This window comes from Lontra canadensis, unplaced genomic scaffold (assembly GCF_010015895.1).
Source record: "Lontra canadensis isolate GAN:19392208 unplaced genomic scaffold, GSC_riverotter_1.0 scaffold1, whole genome shotgun sequence".
NCBI lineage: Eukaryota > Metazoa > Chordata > Mammalia > Carnivora > Mustelidae > Lontra > Lontra canadensis.
Window position 1 is genome coordinate 75,402,447 of NW_022630995.1, and position 9,678 is coordinate 75,412,124.

Here is a 9,678-nt window from a genome sequence, read left to right on the forward strand (position 1 = left end):
CTTTATCTATTTCTATCACTCTATGCAATGTGAGTCTCAGATTGGGTATTCACTACAACTGTTGATTACTAGTGCCTGATCTGAAAATCAAACATGAGAGGATTCAAAAGGAAAGAGATTCTAAATATCCATTCAGAGAATATCTCCTATGCTTAAGATTTTACTCTAAATGGTGTTAACATTTCAATATAAAATCAGTCTGCAGGATTGTACATTTAGCATGGCATATAACTAGCAGCCCTGATACAGCCTTTTTTTAACATCCCAATAAAGGAATTATAACTCAAAAAAATTTTTTTCTTATGGTGTCTTTGAAAAGATCTGGTAAATGATTCCCAGTATCTGGAGATATTTTCACTAAGTGTAATATATATTGAAAAGAATTGGACTGAAAAAATAATTGAAAATACCTCTTGCTATGCCAATGAAAACTAAGAAAAGTTACCCAAAAAGGAATTAAGTGAAATAATTACCACTTTTTCTCACTCCCTTAAATCCCAGCCGTGGACTTTATCTGCCACATCGATCGAAAAGATGGTGAACTCTTGTGCTCGCTTCAGCAGCACATATACTAAAATTGGAATCATACAAAGAAGACTAGCATGGCCCCTGCGAAAGGATGATGGAAAGAAGATGGACTCTTAACTATAAACTCTGAAACCAATTTGTCTACAGGACTTATAAGTTGTAACAATGAAATTCCGAGGGTAAACCAAAGAGACTTGATGAAGAGGCATCAAAAGTTACATTGTAAAGTGGGTATATTGTGATTTTCAAAAGTTAAATATGTAAGTAAGACAAGGTGATTTAAAGCAGGCACATTTTATATGTTCCATATATGAAGTACTTTTTTTGTGAGACAGGCAAAGGAGCTGGGATTACATTTTCTCTGAAATTGGCAAATTGACATAAACTAGATATTTGCCAGATGTTGGGAAAGAAAAGCCATACATATCAGACTGCTTTATGTGAACATCTGAAAAAATTATTCCACCAGCACAAATGTGGATAATAGATGGGTACCTAGCAACATAGATATCCTATATGGGTTATACACAATTTCTCAAGGTTAAAACTTGTTCTGTGATAAAAGAGAAAATAAGCATTCACACATAAATAGTTTTGGGAAAGCAGAAAAAAAGAAAAAATAAGAAGAATTTTTTCTGAAGAGTTAGAAGAAAAAGAGGTCTATGAAGTAGGTTTATGTACCACAGAAAATTGAATATTCTTTATAATTTTGTGGCCTTGTTCTCTGAAAAAAAGAATAGAAGGTACAAATAGGAAAATTGAGATTAAAGGCACAGGTCAAAATCCAAAAAGGGAATATTTAAGGGAATTAAGTCTGTTTCCTACTTAATACATTTGAAGTGACCAAATAGTATTTATGCAATGGAACAAAGAGTGGAATAAAAATAACTGCAAAGACTCCCCCCCAAAAAAAAACCCCAAAAAACTAATAACAGAAATAAAATCTACATTGGAAATACAAAGAACAGAATTTTGACAGTGGAAAGTGGAATTAGTATAACAGTGGTAAGCTGAAAATTATCTCCAAGAATGCAGGCAGAAATGACAATAACATAAAATAATGAGAGTAAGGACAATAGGCCTTAGGTTGGAATTGGTGACAACATAAAAACAAAGAAATGCTGAGGAAAAAACATAAAATATTGAAATAGAAATAAGTGTCAGATATTTTCAGTGCTTAAAACATACATGGTATATGTAGAACAAAAATTCTTAACCCAGGAGAAAATCAGTAAAACTCTACACATTGTTAAGCACATTATATCATATTTTAGAAGAGAAATAAAAGAGACTGCTCTGGTAGGTTTTTGTACCTTATTCTTTTTCTTCACTTGGTTATCTCTGCTAAATGGGAGCACTATTAATATTTTTATATAATAATCTTATTAATCTTTTATATTATTTCTGGTTATTCATAGATTATGTTGAAGTTTTTACATAAATAACTACATTTTCTAGAAACAACTGTAATTTATTAACATTCTTTCAAAATTTATTTAGATTTTAATATCTGGCATATACCTTAGTGTCTAGGACATCCAGCACAATTTTGAACTGAAACTATAACAATGCACATACTTGTATAGTTCCCAATGTTACTTGGGATGCTTGTGAATTTCAATATTAAGTACGACGTCTGTTAAAAAATTTTGTAGGTACTAAAGTAAAAACTCGAGTTGTACAAGACCTTAATATTGAAACTTAGAGACTATGATTAAAGAACAAAAAGCATGTCTATTAGTTAGGAAGAATCAAAATTATAAAAACATCCTTTTTCTTGTAGTTGTCTATAAATCTAGTGCCAATCTCATTAACATATCAATGAGAAATTTTTATAGAACTTGAAAAACTGTTTCCAAAATTCGTATGGAAGACTGAGGTAATTGTAAAAATACAGCATATCTAACCAAGGAGGGAGAATTACTACAGAACTGAATATAATTTTGACAAAAGTGCAAATGATGAATCAGTGAGACAGAAGCTAGGTCAGATATAGAGAAATAAATACATGTGGTTATTTGCCATATGTCACATGACACATGAGATAAGGCACATTACATATCAGTATGCTGAGTGTGGACAGTGAATATCTATCACATATAAATATAAATAGACATATTGACATACATTTATATATCACATATAAATACATATACACACAATTGAATCCCTACTTCACATACTACAGTATAAAAGTCCAGGTAGATTAACATATACATAAAAAATAAAATTTTAAGTTATTAGATAAAAATGTAGAATATCTCAGTGATTTTCTCAGTGATTTTATATTTTATATAAAATATATATATATGTATATATATACATACATACATATATACAAGAGTTCACCATCTTTTCGATCGATGTGGCAGATAAAGTCCATGGCTGGGATTTAAGGGAGTGAGAAAAAGTGGTAATTATTTCACTTAATTCCTTTTTGGGTAACTTTTCTTAGTTTTCATTGGCATAGCAAGAGGTATTTTCAATTATTTTTTCAGTCCAATTCTTTTCAATATATATTATTACACTTAGTGAAAATATCTCCATATATATATATATATATATATATATATATACACATATACATATATATGTACAATTATATCTCACTATAGGAAAAGATGAAAATAATACATAAACAGGGGCACCTGGGTGGCTCAGTTGGTTAAGTATCCAAGTCTTGATTTTGCTCAGGTAATGATAACAAGGTTGCAATTTTTTAAAAAAACATTTTATTTACTTATTTATCAGAGAGAGCACAAGCTGGGGGAACAGCTGGCATAGCAGGTAGAGGGAGAAGCAGACTCTCCACAGAGCAAGGAGCCTAATGTGGGGCTCGATCCTAGACCCATGGGACCATGACCTAAGCCAAAGGCAGCTGCTTAACTGAGTCACCCTCAGTGCTGTAAAACTGATCCTGCATTGGGCTCTGTGCTGGGCATGGAGCCTGCTTAATTTTCTCTCTCCTTTCTCCCTCTACCATTGCCCTTCTCTCTTCCTCTAAATAATAATAATAATAATAATAGCAGAAAATATAAAGGAATATATTCATTTATTCATTCATTCAACAAATATTAAGCAATTGGTATGTTCCTGAAATTCGTCCCAGTGCTAAGGATGTAGCAGTTAATGCAAAATTTCCTGCATCCATAAAATTTAAATTTTCTCACTTCATAATTTTATCTGCATTCAAAAAACATGCAAATGTGAAGGAAAAAAGACATTTGAACCATATTACACACAGAAACATTATACTTAATTTAATTTTTTAATTAAAAATAGAAAACAAAACAAATTTTAAAAAAAGCAAATATGAGAGATAGCAGGGTGTTCACCATTTGCTTCTTTCCACTCATTTTCCATCTTTTCCTACCACTTTCCATATCCCAGGACACCAAATTTTATAGATTGAATGAACGTGAACCCTTATTTCTAGCTTCACATTTGGGTTTGGCAGATGGGATCCATCAATCAGCAGAAGCTGAGAAAGTAATGAGAAGAGGAGGAGAAGGTATTTACATTTCTCTCTACCTACCTGCTTGGGCACCTGGTGTTAAGTGCGTCCCTCTACAGAAGTCACATCATCTGTAAGGCAGACATCTCCTATACTCCTTTTTTCATGCCTGTTCTATAAATCACTTTCTCTATCAGACCTGCTAGTATCACCAACTCTCTTATGGTGTCAGCTCCAGGGTGCTTTAAGGCTTCTTGCTGATCAGCCTCAACACTGCCCACAGCTTTGTAAAGTGGTCCTTTCTTAAACTCTTCAGTTATCTCCTTGGAGTATAACATCAGTTTTCTGTTAGAATCCTGCCTGATATAACTAACAATAAAAATGAAGAGGAGGGAGCCTGGGTGGCTCAGTGGGTTAAGCATCTGCCTTGGGCTCAGGTCATGATCCCAGGGTCCTGGGATCAAGTCCCACATCATCTTCCTTGCTCAGCCGGGACTCTGCTTCTCTCTTTGCCTCTCCCTGCTACTTGTGCTCTTTCTCTCTCTCTCTCAAAAATAAATAAAAATAGGGGCACCTGGGTGGCTCAGTGGGTTAAGCCTCTGCCTTCTGCTCAGGTCATGATCTCAGGGTCTTGGGATTGAGCCCCCCATTGGGCTCTCTGCTCAGCAGGGAGCCTGCTTCCCCTCTCTCTCTGCCTGCTTCTCTGCCTACTTGTGATATCTGTCTGTCAGATAAATAAATAAATCTTTAAAAAAATAAATAAATATATTTAAAAAATAATAAAAAATAAAAATGAAGAATGTCACAGAAAAACAACCAATATTTGGCAGTTTCAACCCATTGGAAAGGCAGCACTTTAAAAAGTCTGATAATACCAAGTGCTGCCAAAGATAGAAATGATTGCTGGGAAGGATATAAAATATTGTATATCACTTGTTTAAGAGCAATTTGGATATATACAGCAAAGTTATATAAACTCTATATGTAAACAGTTATATTATGTATAGACTTTTTTAAAATTAACATACAATATATTATTTGTTTCAGGGGTACAAGTCTGTGGTTCATCAGTCTGACACAATTCACAGCACCCACCATAATATATATCCTCCCCAGTGTCCATCACCCAGCCACCCCATCCCTCCCACCTCCCCAGCAACCCTCAGTCTGTTTCCTGAGATTAAGAGTCTCTTATAGTTTGTCTCTCTCTCTGGTTTCATCTTGTTTTATTTTTCCCTCCCTTCCTCTATGATCCTCTGCCTTGTTTCTCAAATCCCTCGTATCAATGAGATCATATGACAATTGTCCTTCTCTAACTGACTTATTTTGCTTAGCATGATACCCTCTAATTCCACTCACGTCATTGGAAATGGCAAGATTTTGGGCTTTTTTATGGCTGCATAGTATTCCATTATAGATATATACCACATCTTCTTTATTCATTCATCTGTTGATGGACATCTAGGCTCTTTCCATAGTTTGGCTATTGTGGACATTGCTGCTATAAACATTAGGGTTCACATGCCCCTTCAGATCACTACATTTGTATCTTTAGGGTAAATACCCAGTAGTGCAATTGCTGGGTTGTAAGGTAGCTCTATTTTCAACTTTTTAGGAACCTCCACACTGTTTTTCAGAGTGGCTGCACCAGCTGTGTTCCCACCCAACAGTGTAGGAGGGTTCCCCTTTCTCCGCATCCTCACAAACACCTGTTGTATCCTGACTGATTAATTTTAGCCATTCTGACTGGTGTGAGGTGGTATCTCACTGTGGTTTTGATTTGTATTGTCCTGAAGCTGAGTGACATTAAACACTTTTAATGTGTCTGTTGGCCATTTTAATGTTTTATTTGTAGAAATGTCTGTTCATGTCTTCTGCCCATTTCTTGATTGGATTAATGAAAGAGGAGAGATCACAACGAACAATATACTATGTATATACTTTCTATGTATATACTTTCTGTATATGAGTATAAGATAGCATGTGTGTGAATACAGATATATTTCCTAGAGGAATTATTGATATGTATAGAGCATTTATTTCAACTTTGCTACTAATTAAAACTATATTTTAAATTGTTTAAATTGTTTAAAATTTAGAATAATTGTTCATGGGGAAATGGAAATATAATTTTATAATATTTATGAGATTAAACACTTGAAGTTAAGCATTTCAGGCTTCTCAGAAAGAAAAAAAAATAAACACTCCATTTAAAAAAAATAGTATCATTGCAGAAGTTTAAAATATCATCATCACTAGTTGTGATACAGGCAACATCAGCAATGGCAGAACACAGAGATGGAAAGATCCTGTGTCTGATTACACAGTTCAGCCATGGATTAGACAAACCTGAAGCCTGTTGTACTTCTGGACTTCAGGGTTACATGCTCCCAAACAATCCCTTCATTGCTTTTATCAGTTTGATTTATATGTTCAAAAAGTTTTCATCTAACAATGTTTCATAGAAATGAAAGTAAGTCCAATATTTATAGTAATGAAATAAATAAGAATATTATTCATAGATTCCACTAATATTCTAAAACATATAGTTTTTGTAGCCAGTTGTTGCCTTGAAAACTTTATACTTTAGGTAACACTTCGTATTTGCTCTACCTCTTCAGTATTATCTTGGCTAACCTTAGATAGCCTTTGCCCTCTGTTTTCCTTGCAAATATGCAATTAATTTGCCCATCTTCAGAATATACCCTATGAGAATGCTGAATAGAATTGCACTAGATTTGGACTCATTATTTTTAAAACTTATTTTATATTCCTTACTATTAACTTATTAGTTATGCATCACTTTACTATTACATAAGTGCTTACCTTAGAAATTTCAACAGGCTTTCTTCATTTATTAAAATATATATGAAATGGTACTTCTTCACTTCCTTGGCAATGCATGGGTTAATTAGAAGACTTAATATTTATTTATTCTTTCCCAATATATGGTATATAAATTCATTTTTTATGTAATTTAGACTCTCACAATATCATTTTTGCATAGTCAGTAATCAATTAGATATGCCATGATATTTGCCATTGTCCTCATTCTACATTTACTCATCATTTCTTCCTGTGTTACAAACTTCCTAAGTTGAATAATTTCTTCTGCCTGGAAAAAAGCCTTTAATTACTGTCAAATAAATGCTTACTGCTTTTCTTTGTCTAGAAATGTCTTCATTATTGACATACACTTTTATTGATGTTGGTTCTAGATTTGCAGTTATTTCCTTAAAACACTTTCAATATAATATCTCATTTTATGTTGCTCCCATTTTTACACTGAGAAATTAGCTTTAATTCTTATTTTTATTCCTTTAAATATAAAGTGTCTATTTTTCTTCTAACTACTTTTAAGATTTAGTAAAGGAAGTAAATTAGATTAAGTAAAGATTAAGTAAAGGAAATTTGTTGTTATGACTTGTTATTATATGCATATGTGTTCATGTGTGTATAATTGAATGCTGCTAAATTATATAGTAGTGGTTCTTGAAATAATAACAATACTTTTCATCAGTTTGAAATTTCTTATTTGTTATCTCTTCCATTTACTTGTGCCTATATTCTCCCTATTCTCATCTTTGGAGAATATAATTGCATGAATATTATACTTTTAAAATACTTTTATTTCTTAGTTTTTCTACATTTCCCATCACTGTCTTTCCAAATTCCAGTGTAGATATTTTTTACATGTAAATTTACTAATTCTCTCTCTCAAACTGGGTTTAGTCTGCTGTTAAATCCATAAATTATTAATTTCAGTTTTTCTTTTTAATTTTGTAATTTGTATTGGATTCATTTTAACAGTTTCCAGTTATTTACACCAAAATTTTTACCTAGTCACTTAATTTCTAAAATATTTAATTGCATTTACTTAGAAGTCATAATCTGATAATCCCATTAGCTTTATCTCTGCATCTTTGTATTATCTATTTTGTCTATTGTTTGGAAAATATTGTCTTCCCTTATGCCTTTTATTTTTAAAAGTATTTCATCTATTATTTGCCAGAGAGAGAGAGAGAGAGTACAAGCAGGGGGAGTGGCAGAGAGAGGGAGAAGCATACTCTCTGCTGAGTAAGAAGCCTGATATGGGACTCAGTCCCAAAACCCTGGGAACCTGACCTGAGCCAAAGGTAGATGCTTAACCAATTGAGACACCCAGATGTCCCATGTCTTATTATTTTTTATTGTGCTCCAGATTGTTTCCTGTCACATAACTTTTCTGAAGATTTGCAACATATCATTTTTACATATTTGTTGAGCTTTTCTGGTTATTCTCAAGATGGCTATGCTATAGATAGTATCTATAAAGCAGACCATCTCAGATATGTACAGATTTTATATTTAGAGAGCTATGTGATTATCACAGTTTTGAGATACTTTAGCTTTTTTAATTTTTAAAAGAATGAGAGAAAAAAAAGAATGTCATGATACCATTTTCTGCGAGTATTAATTAGTGATTTGCAGTAAAATAGAAGGTGGTAGAAGAGAACATTTAAAAATATTTGAATAAACAAATTTAAGTAGACTTCTTTCATCACTGAGTTTTTCTCAGGTATTAATATAGGGATAAGTACTATAGGTCGACAAGAAAAGCATAAGTTATCAAATATTGCTATTGTATTTAACAACATAAAAATTTATATTAATTGAACATCTTACAAGATAAAATTCCATGCCATAAACATTGGGTGTTAGACTAGATCAACCTGAGAGAAGATCCATCTTTTCCATTATGTAAATTGCAATAATTAAATTGAAGATTAAATAAGGATCTTGTTAGAAACTATCTTTAAGTGCATGAATAGTTTTTCAAAGGAAGATACTTGCCATCTGTTCTCTTGCTCCACTGAGGATAAAACAAAAGCATGTGAAACTTGTATTTGAGAAAGGGAGATTCAGGTTAGATGTAAAAACAACTTACTGACATTAAGGTTGTTTAAACACAAAAATGCATTACCAAGGGAATTTTTATAATGTCCTTCTCTGAACATCAGTAAGAATAAGCCAGACAACCATCTGTTTTAGTGGCTCAGTTTGTAGCCCTGCTTGAAAGCACAGCACTGGATTATAAATCCTCTGGAGATAACTTCCATTTTAAAAAGATATACACAACATGGAAATGGCAGAAAGAAAAATATATATATATAAGGGAAAGGGATGCTCTGGATATATTCTAAGAACAACTCTGACATTAAAAAAAAATAAAGAAGAGGAAATTTTAATAAACTTTTAAATAAAAAGTTTTATGTTAACACATTTAATGCCAAAATACTAAATTTTTATCTTATATTCTAAATAAACTTTGTTAAAGAATAATTGGCATGCAATAAAATGACTGTTTTAAGTCCATCACTCAAAGATTTTTGACAAACACATACCCATTTAACTACCAACCAAAACAAACAGAGAATATTTTATCACCCCAGAAAGTTCTAATGCAGCCCTATCATCAATCTATAGGCAACCACCAATACAAATTAAATCACTATATCTTCATTTTGCCTGTTCTAAAAACTTCATACATATATACAAATATATTCATATTCTATATTATGTGTAATATTCTGAATTTATATATTCATATATATTATTTGTGTCATTCCATGTGCTCAACTGAATTATTTGAAATTTATCCATCTACTTACATCATCAGTTTTTTCCTTCTTGATTATTACCTCTTAGTGTTTTTT

General features: G+C 32.3%; 1 non-coding gene across 1 annotated transcript; it reads left to right on the plus strand.

Moving 5' to 3' along the window:
* The first annotated feature begins 547 nt into the window (after positions 1–547).
* On the plus strand, positions 548–650 carry LOC116871691. The gene has a single exon (XR_004383482.1). It is a non-coding gene; the product is annotated as a U6 spliceosomal RNA (small nuclear RNA).
* The last annotated feature ends 9,028 nt before the right edge of the window (positions 651–9,678 follow it).